This window comes from Mchenga conophoros, linkage group LG7, assembly GCF_057382185.1.
Source record: "Mchenga conophoros isolate Kocher_MC1m ecotype Shallow Benthic linkage group LG7, M_conophoros_male_GT1.1, whole genome shotgun sequence".
Classification (NCBI taxonomy): domain Eukaryota; kingdom Metazoa; phylum Chordata; class Actinopteri; order Cichliformes; family Cichlidae; genus Mchenga; species Mchenga conophoros.
The window spans coordinates 68,016,560-68,037,633 of record NC_140532.1 but is presented as its reverse complement, the minus strand read 5'-3'; positions in this window follow the sequence as shown (position 1 = coordinate 68,037,633).

Genomic DNA, 21,074 nt, shown 5'->3' with positions numbered 1-21,074 from the left:
TATGTAACGGCTAACAAAGAGCAAGAATCCAGCGAACTGCAGGGAAGCTCTCAGAGCTCAATCATGGTCCAGCCAATCAGCACAGGCTCTGCAGAGCGTGCTCCACCTCTGAGGTGGGGGTTTGGAAGAAGGTGCATTTCCTGCTCAAACCTGAGCAGGCGGACGTCCCAGCAGGGGACAGCGAGCTGATGGAGTACCGGTTTCTGTGTCAGGTGGAGACCTGCTCCACAGTCACCAGGGTGGATGAGCTTAGAGGGTGGAGGAGTATTTACCTCCACACATCTAAATAGTGAGCTGTGAGGCTGCCGGAGGCCGGGTGGATGCGCCACGCTGCGGCTGTTTGCTTGCTTTTGTGCATTTTAGACTCTTCTTACATTTTCAACAAGAGAAGAAACATCACAGTGGCGTCCTTTAAAGCCCTTGGCTGCTTCCAGAGAGGTGGAGGAGGAGGAGTCCTCCACTTCCTCCTCTCCGCTCTGTCCTCAGAGAGCTGCAGATTGAATCCTCTCCTCCTCCTGTGCAGTGAAACACTCCCACCAGGCCCTAAAAATGACCTCTTTTAATTAATTTCTCTGCCAATCCATTAATAGCAGCTATAATTAGAGGACCGTGGGAGATCGCTGGGAGATTAAACAGACCACCTGACTGAACTTAAATCTGCACTTGTAACCTTTTTATTCACAGGCGAGCGTATCCAGCTCTTTCACTTCAAAATAAAAGCCCCTGAGCCATACTGTAACGCTGTAATTCCCTCCCTTTATTTGGCGTCTCGCTGTGTGACTGCGAGTCCTGTCCGACTTCATCTCCGTGAAAACGGAGACGAGGCTGACTAACACGCACGCTCCACGTTACTCAGAGCTCAGCCCATCGAAGAGGAAGTCTGACGGCTGGAAACATCCACGTGATGCGTGTCCTCGATGTGTCGCGGGAGGCACAGCGACACGGGGTCGCTGACGAGCCTGATTCACTGTTATTAAAAATACAGCAGCAAGCACTTCCTGTTAAAACCGTCCGACACCTAAATCACATTCAAACATAGCAAAGACAAAAAATCTGTGCAAACCACTTCACTCGCTCTCTGATTGGTTTACATATATATATAAGCCCCTCTGCAGGCTTCCTAAAGCTGGCCAATGAGACGCAAGTGGGCTCAAAGAAGGCGGAGCTACTCCAACGGAGCATAAGAACAAAAGTACAGAAATGAACCCGTGCCTGTCGGTACGCTTCGTCCTCCTATAAAATGTTTTAAATATAACATTACAGAACTGATCTGGGATCAGAATCACTCGGCTGCTGATGCCGAGGCGTCAGAGTCCAACGTCAAACATCAGTCGCTGATCAGAATAAGCCTTCTTTGTATGACCCTCAGTTCATCCTCTGTCTGAAACCAGCTGCTCTGGATCCTCCCACTTTAAAGGCTACTTGACTTAGATGACCATATTAGGGGTCTCTCTGTGACATCACAGACATCGGAGAGTAGTGTGTGTACAGGAAATGGACAACGCCCACTTTAAGCATGTGACAACAGTATTTCCTGTCTAATAAGGCTCACAGGTGTCAGCTGCCGCACACACAAATGACACGAGCTTCCTGCGCCGCTCCTCCTCGCTTCACCTGCTCTCAGACTGTGGAGGAGACTCTGAGAGCAGAACAGGTTCACCGAGCAAAAACACATTCAAGGATGGAAACCTTCAAACCTTTACCCGAACCTGTAACAGCATGTGAAGCAGAAAAGTACAAAGAGACGCTGGTTTTGACTCGTCAGCCCTCATCGAGATTAAATGAACATTTTGATCCAACCTGCTGAAACTCTGCTGGAGAATTTTTCTACCAATCACGTTTATTTAAAACTGACAGAAGAAAACGATGAAACTGCATCGGCTGAGTTTCGCTATCGTTTCTGAGCTCGGCGCTGCTGCTTTACATGTTGAAAACCACAAGAAACAGTCAAATTGTGAAGGAACTCTGGCAGCAGAGTCTTTACTTCGAGCCGCCGCGTGACGCCTCACTTCCTGTGCAGAGGCGTGAACAGCAGCAGGTTAGAAGCTCTTAATGAATCGACACTCATTTCTCTAATCTGTGAATCATCACGCCGTCTGAAAGCCCGCAGCCACATCTGGACGAGCGCCACGGTCCGCCACCGCTGCCATGGCGAAAACCACAAAAACAGAGAAAATACGAAGGGACTCTGGAGTGGGACTGCAGACGATTCGCACTATTTTCCACCGAGAATCTGAGTTACATGCTATGTTTATAAATCCATATTTACAGCCTGCAGCTGTTACTGATCTGCTTTTATTTTAACACCTCCCCCTCCAGCATCATCACATTTCCATCAAACGTGACCACAAACGGCCCGAGACCCCAAAACTTTGGACTCTGGCTGATTTGGTTCAGCCCACAGAGAGCACGCCGTTCACACCAGAAACCATTAAAACCCGTAAATCCAGACATTTAAGACTGTTTTTCATTTAGTCTGGTAATAAGGCCAGCGTCAGGAGCTGGCTTTTATTTTGAAAGGACTCTTCTTGGTCATTTGAACCCACTTTGTCACATCAGGTGAGCGTCACGGCCATCGCCGGGAGTCTGCAGACGTGAAACCGTGGAAGCGAGGCCTCGCCGATACGAACAGCGGCTCCTTCAGCTCAGAGTTCATCTGTCCAGCTGAGAACATCTGGATGAGCTCTGAATGAATGAGAGCTGAGGGAAACAGCACGCCGTGGACATCGCTGATGGGATTTTGCGTGTTTTCGTGCACCTACGTCGCTTTCAGTACTGAAGTGAATACGTGTGGAAATCTCTGAGGGAGGTGTTCTCCAGATTTCCCTCGGTTCACTGCACTTCACTCAAACTTCAGACGTCTGAGAATCTCGATGAACGAACTCAAACATCCAGCAATGAACGGTTTTGAAAACTGCTCAGATATTAAGGGACGTTTGTCCTGAATCAGTGCTGAAAGGTTTTATATAACACAAGAAAAACAAAGTGTTGTCAGCCGCGTTTAATCCAACACGCTCGCTTTAATCACACACGAGCATTTCTAACTGAGACCTTATGATTTAAGAAGAAGCTGCAGAGTAATCGACTAATCTGTGGTTTCCTCCGTTATAAATGCTGATCTGGATCAGATGTGTCAGCGTGGGAGCAAAAGACGAAACCTGAAAAGCAAAGACGAGCCGGAGAATCCCGGCTCCGGCGTCAGTCGGCATGAGTGGAAGCGTCGGGGGTCAAAGTGCAGGCTTTCTGCTGACCGATTGACCTTTGCGTTTGTGTCGAACGCTTAGACACGCGATCTGCGAGCGATCGTGACACCCAGCCGCACACAGGGTCATAAAAAGCTGCGTTACCACCATCAGTTTACTCTGTCCGTGCGCTCTGATTGGCTCCCCGTGTGTCACCGATAAAAAGTTTGACTGTTTAAAAGAAAACTTGCTGCTGACCCGGAGACGTACGCGTGGAGCAGCGGGAGGAGACACTCACCTCCTCCTGCAGAAGATCCTCAGACCCGTGAAGGTCCTGCTGTTGTGCTGGCAGGTGGGGGCCGGGGTCGCCCGGGGGAGCTCTGCGTTGGAGGCTGAAGACGTGGAGGTGGACTCCTCTCCTCCATCCTGTAGCGGAGCACGCTCCTCCTCCTCCTCCTGCGGCGGCGGCGGCTGCTCCTCCATGCTCGTGCTCAGTGCTGCTCTGGGATCAGCTCTGAGCTGCCGCCGGCCATCGCCACAGCCGCTTAACTTTCCACGCGCAACTTTCCACCCTCACAAACACAGGAAGTGCTTCAGCTGCAGACCTCCGCGCGTCTCCTCTCAGCAGCAGGAAGCAAAGATCGACGCTTCTCTTTGTGACAGGAGGAGGGAGGTGGAGGAGGTGGGGGCAGCTTCACTCTAAACTGGCTTCCTTCCTCCTCCTAACCCTCTCAGCCAGAGGAAGCCTGTCTGCGCTCCTCTGAGCACAGCTCCATTTCCAGGAAGTTTAACAGAGAAACAAACGCTTCAGTGTGGAAGGAGCTCCTCCTTTCCTCCTCCCTTGTCTCCTTCTCCTCCCTCTCTGCCGAGCAGCTGCTGCTCCCGTTCCTCTCCTCGGAGTCGCGTCTCTGCTCTCTTCTCTTTACTTTTTATCTCAGCTCTGTGGTTCTCCCTCTCCTTTTCTTTTGTCCCACCCACTCCCCAGCTGCCTGCCTCTGATTGGCTGAGGGCAGAGAGGTGAGTGCTTTTGCCACCTGCTGGCGCTTCAGCCACTGTACAGCTGTTTAAAAGAGAGAGAGAGGAAATGAACTCATTTTCTCCTCTCCAGCAGCAGCAGCTGAGGCTCGGGCTCACTCCTCCTCCTCCTCCTCCTTCAGTTGTAGCTGAAACAGAGAGAGGTCCGAGAAGCAGCCGGCAGGTCTGAGGAGTCCAACACCAACACGGTGCGATCAGCTTTTGCTGCCTCTCACTTGGATCACATGTCTGCAGCTGCTCTCGGCAGCGCTGCCCTCCCACATATAGGTTTTACATAAAGATTGCAAAGCAGCCCACACCGAGAGGAGAGGCGCGAGCGAGAGCGAACCGCAGTGAAGCGGAGGTCGCGCGGCCACGGCGAGGCCCACGCACAGATCTTCGCTACGTGCACGCGGCGGCTTCGTCCCCTGGGTTCCCGCTCCGAGGTGGAACTGCAGGATGAGCCGGGTTATTTTTGACAGGCAATTAAAGCGGAGGTGCAGCGGCCAGGAGGACGGCTGCCGAGAGTAAAAAAAGATCTCATCAGACGCTTGAAGACAAATAGCATCCCCCCAGCTCTGCACGCTGCCTCACTTTCAGAAATCTGTTTGAGCTTTGCTCACTAAAAGTTGTTTTCAGGTCTCCATCTTCACTGAAGGAGGCGCAGCTGCCAATAACAGCACGCAGACATAACCTCGTCGCCGCTTCTGTTCGCTTCGTTTGTGAAATTCCATCATATAAACGTGTCAGGTTCATCCAAAGAAAACCAAAGACTCTGCAGAGATCAGAGCGAACTCTCCATGTTCAGGGAGGAAGACGTGATGAAGACCACCTGCTGAAGTTCAAACTGAGGACTGTGATCGTGGCACGGTTGTTGTTCTGAGTGTTTCAGAAACTGATGATATGCTGGGACCATCTCTGAGTTTACACAGAAGGTTTGAACAAATCCAGCTCTCACAGAAAATACCCCGTTAGGGTCAAAGGTCAGAGGAGAAGAGACAGTGCAGAAGAGCATCTCTGAACCTCGAAGCAGATGAGCTACAGCGGCAGAAGAGCCTCCGTCAGAAACCTGTGAAATACTAACATAGAAGTAATCAGATTTCCTTTACTGTGGCGTATGAAGCTCAGTGTGCCCACAGTGGACACGATTAGTGTCAGTCTAAGAGTTTTGTTCCAAACCAAACAAACTCTGGAAGTTTAACTTTTGTTAAACATGTTCTATAATAATATTAATACATAGTAATACATTATTTTATATTATAAAGTATTATAAGACTACAAAAAGGAGTGTGGCAAACACAAACAGGTTTCCTGCGACTGCTTTGAACGTTTCATTTAATTAATATCGATAATGACGGTCGTCAGTTTCATGGTGACGCTGCGTAACGACGGTTCAGGGTTTCTAATGAATCCAGCAGCTCCTGAATGTTTCACGTCTAATAAAGTACATTTGAATGATTATGTCTTGCAGGGACGCACAGAGTAAAGCAGGAAGTAACTAAAAGGAGACACCTGTACAGAAGTTGAGCGTAAATCAGGATTGAGGAATCAGAACTGAGACTAGAAGAGAAAACCACTGACCAAAGTAAAACAGGAAGTGAACGTGGATGTAGCTGAAAGACGGAATATGAGCATCAAAGTACTTCACATGAATGAACCGACACAAAGGAGCAACACACAGGGAAAAATCCGAGACTCACAAATCAAATCCTAAACAAACGCAGAACAGCATCTGAAGACCTGCAGGCCTCACTCAGCTCAGTAAAGGTCAGAGGTCAACAATAACAAAGAGGCGGGGCCAAAATGGACTCCATAGGAGAGTCCAAGGAGCAAAAACATCCCAGCATACAGACGACTCGCTGCAACTGACAGAACCGCGACCTGAAAACCCTGAAGGAGGATGTCCGCCCATCAGGCCGTGCCCTGAAGCTCAAGAGCACTCGGGCAGCAGGACAATGATCAGAAACACAGCAGCACGCCCACCTCTGATTGGCTCGCACACTGATTCTTGGAGTGGCCAGAATCAGTGTGACCTTAAACAGGCGTTCATGCTGGAAAACCCTTCAGCACGTCCGAATTCAAACGCTCCTGAAAATTCCTCCACAGTGACGTGAACGACCCACTGAAGGCATCACAAACACGTGACCGCGGGTTGAACAGCCAGTCATCAGGTTTAGGGGCAGTTACTTTTGCACAGAGGGCAGGCAGGTTTGCTCTGAGTTCACTCTGGTGATCTAATATTAAAATTGCAGAAGGGAAACAAAAGTAAAAGTTTCAGTACTGAGTCGACTTCTTCAAACAGAGTTGTGGCCCTGAAATGTACTCGCTGAACCACTCCGCCTGTTATTGGAGAAGGTAACTGAACCTTGTGCTGTGTTAATATAATAACAACAACAGCAATAACAATAATAACAATAACAATAATAATAGCACATAAGAATACAAATGTTACTTGAATCTAAATTCTAATTCTAATGAATGCACTCAGCTTGAATCTGTCTTGTCGGACACGTGACCCTTACAGAATAACCTGTTGCCTATCTGGTGGAGGGACGCTGCCTCCACTAGTGTTGGGATTTCCGGCTCTTTTGGCTCCGAACCGGCTCTTCAGGTTGTTTTGTTGCTTTAATTAATTTATTATTAACAATAATATAAAATTATGCACAAAAGGAATTACTAATGGTAAACAAAAAACTGGTTTTATTTATATATGTTTATATATAAATATATACGGTGGCCCCTAGAGACAAAACATGTACAAACTCCAAAACACATTTCTAGCGTTAACTGAACTTCAAAACAGAGCTACCTACATCACTTAAATTACACAATTGAAAGCACATGTGTATTAATACACATATGCTTTCAATTGTGTAATTTAAGTGATAAATACACAAGCACTCATATATATATTCAAATAATTTAAAAAGAAGTACCTGTTACTACCACACACCAAATCCGGTCGTTAGTACTTGCTGGCTTGTGTAGCCAACACTGGGCGTAGCATCCTGGAGCACTGCTGTTGTGTTCTGTACGTGTTTTGGAGTTTTTACGTGTTTTGGAGTTTGTACGTGTTTTGGAGTTTTTATGTGTTTTGGCGTTTGTACGTGTTTTGGAGTTTGTATGTGTTTTGGCGTTTGTACATGTTTTGGAGTTTGTACGTGTTTTGGAGTTTTTATGTGTTTTGGAGTTTGTACGTGTTTTGGAGTTTTTATGTGTTTTGGAGTTTGTACGTGTTTTGGAGTTTTTATGTGTTTTGGCGTTTGTACGTGTTTTGGAGTTTGTACGTGTTTTGGAGTTTTTATGTGTTTTGGAGTTTGTACGTGTTTTGGAGTTTTTACGTGTTTTGGAGTTTGTACGTGTTTTGGAGTTTTTACGTGTTTTGGAGTTTTTATGTGTTTTGGAGTTTTTACGTGTTTTGGAGTTTGTACGTGTTTTGGAGTTTTTACGTGTTTTGGAGTTTGTACGTGTTTTGGAGTTTGTACGTGTTTTGGAGTTTTTACGTGTTTTGGCGTTTGTACGTGTTTTGGAGTTTGTACGTGTTTTGGAGTTTTTACGTGTTTTGGAGTTTTTACGTGTTTTGGAGTTTGTACGTGCTTTGTCTGTAGGGGCCACCATAAATATACTTTTATTTATTCACTCCACATAAAATGTAATAAATAAATCATATAATACAAAAACCAACTATTCACATTTCAACTTTTAACTATTTAAATTTTCAGCTTTTTCCTTTTTTTTTCTTTTTTTTTCTTTCTTTATTCAAATCAGGCAACAAAATATATATCTCATTTACATTGACAGTTTTTTTTCTTTTTTCCCCTTTTCCCTTCCCCTCCCCTCTTTTTCCCCTTCCCTTCCTTCCTCTCCCCATCCTTTTTACATAAAATATAATTACCATTATATAAACAATCATATCTATGTCTATACATACACATTTATTATCCTAAATAAGTATATTCAAAGGAGGGAGAGAGGGGAAAAAAACAACAATCCCAAAACAAACGAACCCCCCCCCCCCCCTCCCAAAAAAAAAAGAAAGAAAGAAAAAAAAAAGAAAAAGAAAAAACACCTGCGTAGACCCATATATATAATCTTGGGGCAGATATGGGAGGAGGCCATACCTCCCAGTTTTACTTATTAAAGTAATCTATAAAGGGTTGCCAAATTAGGTAAAGCTGTTTAACATTATCTCTTAATGAAAATTTAAATTTCTCCAACTGTAAATGATACATTGTGTCTCTTAATAAAGCAGAATGAGTTGGGGGGGCTTTATTTTTCCAATTTAGAAGTATAAGGCGTCTTGCAAGCAATGTTATAAAACTCAGAGCACGAATTTGTTTATTATTTAAGTTTTTAACTGTAGCTACACCAAATAGTGCCATTACTGGGTCTGGGGGGAGCTGTTTTTTAAAAATATCAGACAAAGTTTTAAATATTTTAGACCAGTAGGTAGCGATATAAGGACATGTCCAAAACATATGTGACAATGAGGCAGAATTCTGGCCACATCGATCACATCTTGAGTCAGCCCCTAGCTTTTTTCTTTTAAACAAATTTAAAGTGAAACAACACAAAACACTGCAAACCACAACACAATTAAATATAAATTAAAATATGAAAACAAAAAGAACATGCATATTCTCTGTCATATGGACCTGCATGAATAAACTTTCTGAATCCTTTATCATCTGCAACTGAAAATAGTTGTGGATGATTACTATACCTTTCTAATGTGACGTTGTTGTCCCTGGCTCTCTCTCTCTCTCCCTCCCGCTCTGTTCCTGAGTGTAACTACCGCCCTCCCCCCTCTGCCCAGCGTAAAGCACAAGGCTCACGTGCAGAGTGAAGCGGGAAAAAGTGGAGAGAGAGGGTGAGAGAAGGAAAAACCACGGCTGGCGATAAGGAGCCGGCTCGCGTCGTTCACAGCAAAGACCCAGCTCTAAGAGCCATTTCGTTCGCGAATTACACATCACTACTCCATACCTGAGCACGGTCGGGGGTTACAGAGGATTCAGCAGGTGGAGGATCCATAGTGGCTCAGCGTGGGGAAAACACTTCAGTACAGGCTGCGATCAGCTGATCTTTATGGATTGACACGTTTCACGTCACTACACTAGTGATACTGCACAGTACACGGCTGATATAAAGGTGGAAATCAGTGACTGAGTCTTTAATGACGAAGCCCACGGCCACGTTCACACACTGAGCTGCAAACTAACCTGTTTATCCTGCACTACTCGCTGTTTTCATGCAACATTTCAATAACACAAAGTTAGCACGGCTTAGCTTGTTTAGCAGGACGTTTCCCAAAGATGAAACACAAGAATTTATGTAAACAATCATGATCAGATCACATGTGTGATTTAGAAACACGAGGACTTCCATGTGAGCTTTAAATGAGCGTCCTTCCTTTAACTCTGAGCTGCTCCTTCTTTCTTATCTGTCTCCATCTCTGAGTGAACTTAGCTGTCTGTGTTTCCCTCCCTATCAGATACACCAGCTGGGCCTTTAGCTGCAACACACTGTGACACACACAGTTTGCGTGTTTGCTGATGTTTGTCGAGCTGAAAGAAACGCTGCATTTCAGATGAGCTGACAAAATCCTTACTCCCGCTATGCTAGCTCCTCTTCTGTAGTGCTAGCTAGATGCTAAGGTTGTCACGATCCCGGGTTTCCTGTTTGATATCTTCAGTGTGAGTCTGTTGTAGTTTTCAGTTTGGACACAGGTGATGTGTTTCCTGTCCTCCTGTGTCCCCCGTGTCCTCCTGTGTCCCCCGTGTCCGTGTTTCGTCGGTTTTGTCTGGCTTTACTTTGGCCCGTTAGCTCAGCGGTCCTTGTCTCTGTCTCAGTGTCTCGATCCATGTTCAGTCATCCAGGTAAGTCAAACGTGTCAGTGTTAGCCTCCTGTTTTATTTTGATAGTTTCTCATCCTGTGTGTTGTGTTCAAATTTGAGGTTTTAAAAACTCAATTTAGATTTAGATTTCCTCCCAGTTTTTATAAGCATAATAAAAAACATACGAGGTTTATGAGAACTAGAAGTTAGTGGTGATGACACTAACACGTAAACACATGAGCACAGGAAAGACGCTCTCATGTTGAACGCCATCATAACGGCAGGAAGACGACACCAAAGTTCAGCTGAAGGATGATCCAACCACAGCTCGAGGTTAACACCACGCTGTGTGGTTTGGACACTCGCTGTGAAAACATCCACATCCTGAGCTTCAGGAGCGTCACCGCCCACGGCTGCACTTACACCAGGAGATTTTAAAAACTGATTAAAGCTGCAGAGGAATCGTTTTATACAGATTTCTGTGTAATTTCAAAATACGCCTCAGCTGACCTGGGGTCAGAACTTTATCCGTCCCGCGTCAGGAAGCTCCACAAGGCAGGTGTGCACACTGCAGACTGATAGGGTTTCTATGTCACGCTGCTTTCTTATTATATGTTTTTTTAATTTTGAAAACAGAGTCTGCAGCCTGGGTAAAGACACCCATCTGAGAGGCAGAAGTGCTCACCTGTACTCCAGATGTTAACATCAGCTCTGTGGCTGCAGGATGAATCTGACCAAGTGCTGTAGATAACTGAGTTATCATTACTGCCTTAATACATCAGCATCCCTCTAATGCTGCTGCTGGAACAGGTGGGTGGATTTAAATGGAAGTACTTTGTAATTGAGTTATCATGTTTTACTGCTGCTGAGGCAGCAGGTCAGACGCAGGGAAGAAGCTGGTTTCACCACTTAAAAATAAAGAAGTCAATAAAGTATGTCAGACTAACGAGAGCGGCTCTGCATGGAGGACGAGACGCTGACGATGACTCTCGCCGTTTCACAGCCAGGACTTCCTGTTACTTCTGACTTTGTATGAATTGTGAGAATTTTTCTCATATTGAAAAGATTTGAATGTAAAATGACGCCTCACAAATATCTCAGAATCGTTCGTTATCTCGTAACTCTGATTTCTACTATAGTTTATTTTGTTTGCAGTTTTGTTTTGTCTGCATCATTTTTCATCATTCCCCACGTGTTGGGATGTGAGTTGTAGCTTTGCTCTTTTATTAGATGTTAAACTTTTTTAAATCCTGATGGACGTTTCCCGTGATCCCTCACTCATTCCTGCTGACGTTTTGGGTCATTTCAGTTCAAAACTTTTAAGAAAGCACCATCCACCTTCGGATCATTCGCTGTGGTTTGAGTGGAGCTGTGATCCTCGGGGCTGCTCCTCTTCCTCGCCCGAAGCTCTCACTGAGAGCTGCACTTATCTAACTGTGGAGGCCGCGCTCTCAGCTCAGCGCTCGAGTGAACGTTAGCGATGCCAACGTCGAGCCTGAAATTATTTTTATTTCTTCAGAGAAACTGTGTTCACAGGGCTGCAGGCTAAAAACGAACTTCGGCCTCGACCCTCTTAAATGTGAGTATCAGAGAGAAACGATGGCAAGTTTGGCTAAAAATAATCTGGATTTGAAAAAAGAAAAAAGAAGAACTGGAACGACGGTTGCATGTTCGTGACATCGTCCACAAACGGGTGTTTGTCGAGCCTGCAGGATCTTCTACAAGCTGCTTTAATAGGTTTTAGACAAATAAATTAATTAACAGGTGCTGCAAACCAATCATCAACACACCAAATACTGCAGTTCCTCTAACGTCCTCTAGAGGCTCCATAGACTCCCATGTTAAAATGCAATGGCACCCTGATAGTCCCAGAAACCTTTTGGAAAAATGTGACTGATTTACGTTTTATCCATGTGGAGGAACGTCCCAGTCGTGGGACACTGAACCAGATCTTTACCCTCTCAAGGATACTTGAGCGTGCTCTATGTAACCTGGTCATCCTTGATGGTGTCTGCTCTGTCCACCTTCAGCAGGAAGTGTCTTGGATCATTGCAAACACTGGTTTGTTGGAGGTCGATGGATTCGCTCCTTTGTATGTGTTAAATCGTCAGCGCTCACTGTCGGACGTGCTTGTCTCATTGTGAGCACGATACTGATGGAATCTGAATTCAGTTAAGTTTGGTTGGTGTCATGTGGATTCACAGGTGCTTTTATAGTGTAAGGTAAAGACCCTGCACTCACTCAGAGCTAAAGCATCTTTTAAAAACAGTGAGATTTTCAAGTTTTATAATTAGAAAAACTTCAGTGTCCACATTAGTGGAAACTGTTTTCAGTTCATAACATAAATACTGGAACAATAAACACACATTTATAAGACATACATCACTGCATGGTGTTGTTTAGTAAACTAATTGCATTTGGCACAGATGATCCTGTATACACACACCATCCTGTTCTCCTCCTGTATACATCTTATTTTGCAAATCACAGGCTTTTATTTTAAAAAACAAAATTTAAAGCATACTGACCTTCCATCATTCATCCAAAACAACAACAACAAAGTAAGTGTTTGAAAGAAATACGAGCAGGCTTTGCACAACCTCGCCGTCACTGTGTGCTTCAGTGTTTCCATAGTCTGGGAGGAGTTATGTGCAAAAGTTTTGGACCTTCGTTACAACCACATGTCGTGGGACTGTTCGCCTTTACGAAACCCTGTGCAGGTTTTCATGAAAAGATTTTACAGCAAGCAAAGTCGACGGCTACATCTGGCCCAGCCTCTCGATGAGACACGAATAGAAGAATGACTGCTGTCAGCTGTGTGCACGGTCAGCACGTCTGTTTGTGGAGTTTCTCTTTAAACGTTAGATTTAAAGACCGTGCAGAGCTCGTAACCGCAAAATGAAAAAGAAAACGTGTGATCTCGTCGCCTTTGAGGACAGCAGTCAGCTTCAGATTAAACGGCTCCAGTCGCTGCTGGATAGGCTGAAACTAGCAGTGACGTAGTTTCTGCACAACGGCAACTTAACCACAAAGCGACACAGGCATTGAGCGACGATGTTTCAGAGAGGTCTAGCTGGCTCAGATTCATTGCCACAATCTGTCTGCTTTCACAAATTCGGCCGTGTTTGTCCATAAGCTTTAGCCGTCTGTCTGAGAGGCGGACCGCGACTGGTCGGAGGCCGGTTGCCCCTCACCAGGTGACCTGTGTGGTCCCAGAGTTGGAGGATGTCGTTGCACTTCACTCAGCGGTAACAGCACTTCCTGTTAATCAAACAGAGAGCTTTAAAACGCTCTCTGAAAATAAAGGTTAATAAAAAATGCTGATTAAAAATCAAAGGAGCGCAGACCAGCGTCAAAGATCACCTTGTGCTTCCACAGTTGGTCCACAGTGATGGGTCCTCCATGGACAAATGAATCCTACCTGGCGACTGTGACAGTAAACATGTGTTGGAGGACGCAGGCTGGCCTCGCTCTCCGTAATCACATCAGCCTGCTGCTGAGGGCCTGATGGCCTCGCTGCTCGGACGGCTGCTGGGCCTCAGCGGCTATAATCACCGGCCTGGAGCGACTCTCCCCGCACGCACACACGAGGTGGACGTCACTGTAATCTCATTACTCCTCCCAGTAACACGCATCATAACCAGCTACTCTTAGATCTTCACTGATGTCATTACAGAGACCGAGCTGCTGAAAACGTGCAAGAAAAACATTTTCAAAGAGTTCATTAACCTCCTAGGACTTGGCATCCACATATGTGGACATCACATTTTGGGTTATTTAGACCAAAATACTCAATTTTCCTCTACATGGGCCTGATATCCACTTACGAGGACGTTATACTGCCACTGTTCTATCAACATGTTAAACAAATATCCTCATATGTGGCTCTCATTTGTCTTAAAAGCAAAAATCTGGTAATTCTTTGTTTTTACATTCATCGGGCCCCAATCAGCCCAAATATCAAAGAGAAATCAAAAATGCTGCTGTGGAAGAGTTCAGGTCTCAGGAGGTTAAAAAGGAGTCGGCGTCTTTTTCATCTCGTGCAGGTAAAGCAAATACTCCACTGCAGCTTCAGCTTGGAGTTAAACATTAATGGTTCCTGCTTCAGCTCAAATATAGAAGAACCGCTGATGTGAAACGACCCGGGAACTACACTGGGCATTACTGTGGTGTGGAGCAGGAAACGGGTTGGGATGTATGCTGTGAAAATCATGTTCATTAGTACTGAAGAGGAACAGATTACAGCATTTTTAACAAGAGTTTAAAAAAATACAAGAAAATATGAACATTTGTCACATGAGCTTAGGCGTGGGAACCATGAGAAACAACAAAGTCGGCAGTTTGTTTTCTCGCAGTTTAGTTTGGAACCAAATTGTTAATAACTCCGGCACGTTATCACTGCAAAGTGGGACGAGCTTATGTTGGAGGCCTGTGGGACAAAGTGGGACATCGTTACAGCAGCTTTTGAACTGCTGGAGAACAACCACAGAGCGGACAGCTTTACGAACTTCAGATTTTCTGTCTCTGTATGATCCTTTCCGGATTTATTTCGGTTCCTTTTGTGACACCTTCTTGTTTATTCTGGACATTTTTTCATGTCTTCTTGGTCACTTTGTTGTCCCACTTTGGCATTTTGGAGAAATATTGCTTCACTTTAAATGAGTTTTGGCATTTGTGGCCATTTTTCGGACATTTCTTTTTTCTTTTTTGTGATATTTTTGTGTCTCTGATCGTTTAGGGGTGTAGCTTGATGCTCGCGTCGCGTGTCTTTGTGAGCTTCTTGTTGTCTCATTTCATCATCTTTCAGAAACTTTGCTTTGTTTTATGAGTTTTTTTACATTTGTGATCCTTTTTGAATATTTTGCATTTCCTTGGGGACATTTTGGTCTCTGTTCTTGTCACTGTTTAGTTCTCCCTTTGCTGTGAGAAGCTCAGCTCCTGCTGTTGTATTTTGCTCGTCCTGGGTCGGTTTGAATTCTGACAGAAGCTGAGGTTTCTTGCACTGGGAGCTGAAGCTGCTGGCGTACTACAGGAAGTAATAATAATAATAATGGATTGGATTTATATAGCGCTTTTCAAGGCACCCAAAGCACTTTACAATGCCACTATTCATTCACTCTCACATTCACACACTGGTGGAGGCAGCTACAGTTGTAGCCACAGCTGCCCTGGGGCAGATTGACAGAGGCGAGGCCGCCATATCACGCCATCAGCCCCTTTGGCCAACGCCAGTAGGCGGTAGGGTAAAGTGTCTTGCCCGAGGACACAACGACCAGGACAGAGAGCCCAGGGATCGAACCGGCGACCTTCCGGTTACAGATACGCTTCCCAACCTCCTGAGCCACGGTTGTGAGTGTAGCTGTGATATAAATGAACTTCTCATCCCGAGGCCGTTGCCGAATCGCGTCCGACGGGTGGAGGAGAAGGTGTGTGGATGTTCAGGAGATGTGGAGTGGAGCTGGAGGCAGGTGTAGAGGCTTCACGTCCACCCCCGAACCGCTGCTGAACCTCTCTTACATAAAGAGTGTTATGAAAGCTAGTCAACAATCTGCTTTGATTCACACGAGCCCGGTCATGAGTCACTTCCACACGGCTGAAAAAGTAAGAGAGGAGCTGCGGTTATGTCATCATAGTGTCATCACAGTGCAGCATCAGCAGCACTGTGGGCTGATCTGAGTGCACTTCACTGTTGCTCTACACCAACGTGCCTGCATTTCACTTCTTCATGTATCCTTTCAGGTCGAGTAGACACATCGTTAGGTTGTACCTGTCACACCTGCGCTGCTTTCCACACTGAAGTCAGACTCGTGTGTGTTTGTGTAGATGTGAACGAGGTCACTGCACTGGGATGCTCTGGAGGAGGCGTGTCGGTCCAAACTCTAGTTTGCCAGGTGTGGTCGGGTATGTTGCAGTTGTTGTTCCCGCCCTCAGACACATCTGGCCAGTCAGCAGACAGGATGGTGTCATGCAGCTTGTAGCGGCTTTCGTTGGCGCTTCCTCTGTGTGAAAAGAAACCAAACCGCGAGAGAAAGCTTCAGGTTTACAAACTCAGCAGCTGATTCCCAGCAGACGTTTGTTCAGTTTGATTTCGGTGAACAGTAAGCCCCTCCCACGCCTGGCTGGCCGGCCTCTAGTGGACATTTCAGGCTCCACTCTCTACATCAGGGGTCGGCAACCCTGGGCACGCGTGCCAAGGGTTAACTGATGACACGACCATAGCTGGATTGGCCATCGGGCATTTGCCCGATGGGCCGGAAAGGGGGGGCAGAAGGAGCAGAGACCCGAGGCGGCCGCCAGTCCGAGTGTCAGGTGAACTGAACTTCAGGTAAGAAGTTCTGACCTGCAGTCTATCTGGGTCAGATATGAACCAGGTTTAGGTGGAGTTTATTTTCGTTATTCTGACTTTCTCCGTACTGCGTGAGCTAGCATGACAGAGTTTCTATACAGCTGGGTGGTGCTATGATGTTACTGATGTTGAACTTTATTTATAAGGTTAATTATTAGAGTTTCCAACCGTCCTGTAAAAAACGTAATTGTCCCGCATTCAGAGAAAATATTACGTTTCTTATTGAGGTGAAAAGGAACAGTTTGTCCCGGACTTTAGCTAGAATGAAAAAGACAAAGCTGGATTTATTCTGTGTCTTTGCTGCACAGCTGCCTCTTCTTCTCTCATTCTCTCCCCTCCCTCTCCAGTTTCTACTTCAATCATGAAACTGATCAATGATCAGCTGATCGGCTCTCTTGTTTGTTTATCGCCCACTTTGCGCCAGAAAGAGGAAACCAGCCGATGTCGCGCTAAACAACAGCAGCACGTTTAAGCTTGATCAGCTGTTGTTAGAATGTATTTAATATTAATTTCTAGTATCAGCTGATGTTTGCTGGAGCCACAGCTGTAAAGCTGCTGGTCATGATGTCGGTTTGTATATGTGGTGAGAGGGAAACATGAAGATGAAACCAGGAGATGTCCTTACTGGACCATCAGAGCTGAACAGGTGATGGAGAAACAGGTTTACCTTTTAGGTGACATGGATGAGTTGAAGTTATGAACTGTTTCTGAGACACAAATAACACCAGGATCCTTTTCTAAGTAGCTGACAGCTGGTAACTGTGCAGGGGCGGGTCTAGCAAAGTGTTGCCAGGGGGGCAGGTAGGGCATTAACAGGGGGAGGGGGGCACAAAGAAACACTTTTCTTTGTTATTCTCATTTAAAATGTCTCGCTTTTAAAAAAATAATTATCTGAATCTTACAACCAAAGTTTTAATCTGATGTCAAATGTATAGAAATCATAAATATACCAACAAGACTGAACATCACTGTCACAACAGCATTTGTTTTCATGGTTGTGAGGAGACCATAAATAGCATTTGTATTTTCTGTTGTACAGTCCATTTGCTGTTATGGATAAAAAGTCTTTTTTTGTGTCTGATAACTATTCGCTGCCAACATCTGCGAACAAATGTAATCCTATAAAGTTGTTATATTAAGTGTGTAACTGTTCATATAGAGCGTTATTACATTTATTGCTAATGCAGTCATACGGCACACTGACTTCTGAGGAGATTTTAGATGCACTCATCATCAGAAAGGTTGCCGACCCCTGCTCTACATAAAGGAATAATATTTTTACCACCCATCACATGTTAACCCAGCGTTGTTTTTGTGTTTATTTGAGGTTGTTTTACGTCTCTGCTGACATTTTTGAGGTCATTGTTTTGTTTTGTGTCTCTTTCCCTTCTATTGGTGGTCATTTGAAACGCTCACCTCAACATTCATCAGTGTCTTTGCTAACCCAGAGATGAGCGTCACAGCCCTGTAATGTCACCCACTGGCGTCCCGGATATTTTCAGGTAACCCTGTTTGGATTGTGAGCCAAAGCTTGGTCGTCGGTCTGCATCCACACACACAGATACATGCTCCTCAGGTATCCAAATATAATCCTAGAATTTCATCACTTTGGTGGTCTGTTAGCACAGTGACCTCACAGCACACATGTCTTGGGTCACATGAAGGCTCCAACAGCACAAGCACGGTTCAAGCAAAGCTAGCAGCCACAGCCGTTAGCATGGAAGTCTGACTCAGGTTTGGAGCCAGCTTCTAGTGGACATCAGAGGAACTGCAGGCTCACCATTCGCTCCATGTTTCAGCGCTGAGTGTGAAGCAGCAGTCTGACGGGATGCTGATCAGGAGCAGATTTACTGGGATTCAGTGTTAAATAATTGTGCTGCCACACAGTCATGGAAACCTGCTGTCATCAGGAAAAGAGCAGAAGATGATGTTCGCTCTGTAAAAGCTCAGTTTGCTCTGCTAAAGCTTTGCTTTGCTCTTTACTGCAGCAGTCATAATTACAGTTATTAAAGAATGGGTGGCACACACTCTGAACACACTTTTAACTGTGTGATAAGTGCTCTGAAACCAAGAAAACATCCCAATGAGGACCTGTGTGCACGCTGACAGAGATCCAAACCAGATCTGGTGTCCCGGCCTCCCAATTGTTTTTTTTAACACGTTTACACTCAGATCTGAAGTTTCATCTGAGGAGAGCAGAAACAGCTAGAGCTGCTTTTCAAAGCAGAGCAGGCGCTTAGGAAAACTAATCGACACACAGCGCGGAGACAATAATGCAGTTAGCAGCATCTAATGAGGCCAGGAAGTCATTACCCAGCAGATGATGGATCTGCTGCTCTCTGATTGGGTTAGTGTCAGTCAGAGCACCGAGCCATCTGATTGGTCCGGGCCCAGTCGGCGGTGGAGGACAGAGGTCTTCCTGGATGTCTGCGTCTGAGTATCACGGCGATGTTCTCACCTTGGTCCTGACAGGTTCGAGTCTCTTTGTGGTTTTAGCTCGGTGGGATTTTCTGGAGTCTTACTCGAGGTTCGAGTCACAGTCCCATCCACCCTGACCTCCATCCTACCTACCTCCTTCTACTACACGTGATCCAGGATACAAACTTTTAGCATAGTGAACGTGAGTCCTAATTCGGACTCGTGTTGCAAAGTGAAATTCTTCCAGTTTTAAGGAGTGAAGGATTAAATCTGGCTGAGGCTGGAGAGGTGGCGAGGACGCAAAAGAGCAGCTTCTCAGTCGTTTCCAAGCCTTCAGAATAAAGTAGAGTTAGTGAGGATACCTGCTCTTTGATATGAAAAGGAAATAAAGTGCAGAACACCTGAGTTACGTCTCTGCTTCCTCACCTGTGCACGCAGGGCTGATGATGTTTTCCAGAAAAATACCTGCACGTGTTAAACGGAGCGTCACAGTTTTATGTTTTACAGTCCGACTGCTCCCGGGTTTCATGTTTTCCTGCACACGGTTTTAGCAGCAAAGGCAGCTGCCTGGTCTCTGCTGTTCACAAATGAAGTGCAATCGTGGCGAGATGTGCTGTGCTGCTGTTTAACATCCTTCAGCCTGCTTCACTTTGTCACACAGCTTCTGTTTAACTGATTTATAATCAGCAGGTCTGAAACAGAAAAAAAAGAGGTTAATCACAGTGAATGTGTGATTTCACGGGGGGGTAAGGACTTTTTCACACAGAGCAGGTAGGTTAGTCAGCACTACAGAAAAAAACAACACGTGATAAAGGTGTTTAAAAATATAGACTTTTTTCAACCACCACTAGAGGGCGCTGCTCCGTGAACATGAACAGAGGTTTTGTTCTCCTGTGTGTAAATACTTTTAGAGAAAACTTCAAAACAGACCAGTTTCGCTTTTTATGATTTTTTTAGGTCTTGTTATTGTTGTAACTTTAATATGTTTGTCAGAAACACGTCTAACCCTTCCTGTATAAATAAAGGTTACATAAAAAAATCTGACTGCTGTGTGTGTGTGTGTGTGTGTGTGTGTGTGTGTGTGTGTGTGTGTGTGTGTGTGTGTACAATAATCATTTCCTATACATGTCTGTTTTTGATAGATGGAAGACTAAACAGTTCACAGGTGCTTCACCCTGCGTGACCAGCAGGTGGGGCTGCTGTGCCGCTGCTGCAGAGGAAAATGTGAGACAGCCAGTTCCTGCGCCCAGGAAGTATGTTTACTGAGAAACACAGAGAGTATGATGTGAAAAGCCCTGACTGAAGAAACATGGATGACTTTCTACCACAATTATGAAATAATATCCTCACAGGAAACAGATGCAAACATTAAAGAGAAATAAACTGCGCAGAACAAAACAAAGAGTAAACATCCTGGTAATAAAACTTCATTAAAACCTTGAGATAATGCTCATCAGACATGAGAGAAAAAAAGACTTTCATATTCTAGGGAAATAGAAACTGATACTGTGCTGGAGGGCCTTTTCTGGTCCACGGGTCGGTGTTTGGACCCCAGCAGACGAGCAGGAAGTCAGGAACAGTCTGATGTGTTTGACTGTGTCACATCCCCCTCTAGTGGCTGTTTTTTAGTCAATGCATCCACTTACAGAGCTAAAAGTAGAAACAATAGAAACACATTGAAACAGACGAGTTTGGAATACAGAAAACAGCAGAACTCCGAGTCCTCCGGCCTCCAGCTGTGAGACGGCGACAGCTGCTTTTCTATCAGTCTATCGATAGATCAATCAGTCTATTAATCGAGCCATCTCTCTAAAGTAAGGTTACAGTTGGCTGTAACGACCCTGAACAGAAATATCAAACTGGCCCCGTCTCAAACCAGGAACACACATCAAATATAGAAATGCAATAGGTTCCTCAGTTTTGTTGATGGACCACTTCCTGTGGGCGGTGGAGGCCACAAGTCCCGCCCCCAGGATCAAATGGGTCTCCAACACCTGGCTCCTGGGGTCACTCGGGGCTGACGGTGCAGAGGCCAGGCTTGTTTCACTTTTTGTGTCGCCCCGTCTTCATTCATCACCCTCATGTTTCCTTTTTTCACTTCCTGTTTCCTCTCTTTCTTCCCTCCTCACCTATGCAGTCTCCACCCGTGTCTGTGTCCCTCCTTTCGGTCATGGGTACAGCTGTCCACCACTTTTCTGGGATTGCTGACCTCTCAGATCCTCGTCTGCCTCGCAGTCACCTACCGTCAGTGTCCCTCATGAACCCGGACAGATGATGTAG